The sequence below is a fragment of the Lipophrys pholis genome (genome assembly GCF_963383615.2).
Source record: "Lipophrys pholis genome assembly, chromosome: 21".
Classification (NCBI taxonomy): domain Eukaryota; kingdom Metazoa; phylum Chordata; class Actinopteri; order Blenniiformes; family Blenniidae; genus Lipophrys; species Lipophrys pholis.
This window is the reverse complement of record NC_137649.1, coordinates 23,593,808-23,595,617: the sequence shown is the minus strand read 5'-3', so window position 1 is coordinate 23,595,617 and position 1,810 is coordinate 23,593,808.

Genomic DNA, 1,810 nt, shown 5'->3' with positions numbered 1-1,810 from the left:
ACAATGAAGTGAAAAGACCATGCAGGTCACCACTCTGACAACTGAACTATGGAACGGTGTCAACTGACCCCGAGAGAAAACTGTAGGCTCTTTCTATTCACTCTGGAATTGTTTTTCCCTCTCTAGGGGCAGAGGTTCTCAGCCTTCGATAGCTCAGTTGGTAGAGCGGAGGACTGTAGTGGACAACATTGACATCCTTAGGTCGCTGGTTCAAATCCGGCTCGAAGGAGAACTTTTCATAAAACTGACTATGTAGAATATCCTGGATCCATTTGTCAGAATCACTCTGAGTCCATGTTCATTCAAGACTTTTGAGGCATTACAATGGAAGACAGTACTCCTCAGGACTTCTTGAATGCCAAAGGATAAAGGCTGATTCATCCTCCATAAGAACAAGAAGAAGTTCGACACTCTGGCGTCCAGCCAAACAAGATGACATAATTTTCTTCAGCCAGCTCTCTGACTGAAGATTCATTCAAGACGTTACAACAGAAGGACAGTACTCCTCAGGACTACGTCAACCAGGTGGATGGAGAGTCTTCACAGGTACTTGAGGAAGTGTGAGTTAGCACAATGGAAACCAAGCTGATCCAGTGTCCAAACTTCACCTGGGTATAGTCCTGGGGAATTTCTTCTCCTGGCCGTAAAACACAGTTGACACCCTTTGATAGCTCAGTTGGTAGAGCGGAGGACTGTAGTGGACAACATTGACATCCTTAGGTCGCTGGCTCAAATCCGGCTCGAAGGAGAACTTTTCATAAAACTGACTTAGTAGAATATCCTGGATCCATTTGTCAGAATCACTCTGAGTCCATGTTCATTCAAGACTTTCAAGACGCTACAACAGAAGGACAGTACTCCTCAAGACTACGTCAACCAGGTGGGTGGAGAGTCTTCACAGGTAGTTGGTGAAGCATGAGTTAGCACGATGGAAACCAAGCTGATCCTTTGTTAAAACTTCCCCTGTGTATAGTCTTGGGGAATCTTTTCTCCTGGCCAGAACACACAGTTGACATTGTTGTACTTTGAAAGTCAAATTCTGCGACAAATCCCAAAAGTCTTTGACTCTCAAATTGTCATGAAACTGTTTTTGTTTATCTGGTGACGTATCGATGTGTGTGATTGCTTTCTACTGGAATTCTACTGTCACATTTCTATATCTTTTCGATCTTCCATGAACAATAAGTAGCAACAACACGACTGCTGGACCATGTCGACTGTCTCACCGACACTCTTTGGGTGTCTTAAGACCCAGAACCAGGTGGGTGGAGAGTGTCTTGGGCTGTCTTTCCAAGCAGCAAAACATTTTCCCCAACAAACTCCACGATTCAGGATCCTCAGGTGCGTGGAACTTATTTGAGTACTTACATTTTTGCGAAAGTAGAAAACAATACAAAACCAACAGTTTCATTGTCTGAAAACAAACAGATTCTAGAAGTAGTAGTAAAGAAATCCATTGTACTTACAGAAACTTCCTTTGCTAGGGAGACCAATACAAACACCACTGGCTACAAACATTTGCCCCAGACACATGGCAGAGGGGTACTTCCGGTTTATAACGTGTCACTTCCGGTTTTTACAGCATCACCTCCGGTTTTTACAGCATCACTTCCGGTTTGCACAATCACTTCCTGTGAGGCGTGAATGCACTATATATCGACAAAAAACATTTCTCCCAAAAGATAACCCTTAGCGAGAGCAGAGCAGAGTCTTCACCGCTTCTTGAGGAAGTCTGAGTCAGCACAATGGAAACCAAGCTGATCCAGTGTCCAAACTTCACCTGAGTATAGTCCTGGGTTGTTTTTTTTCC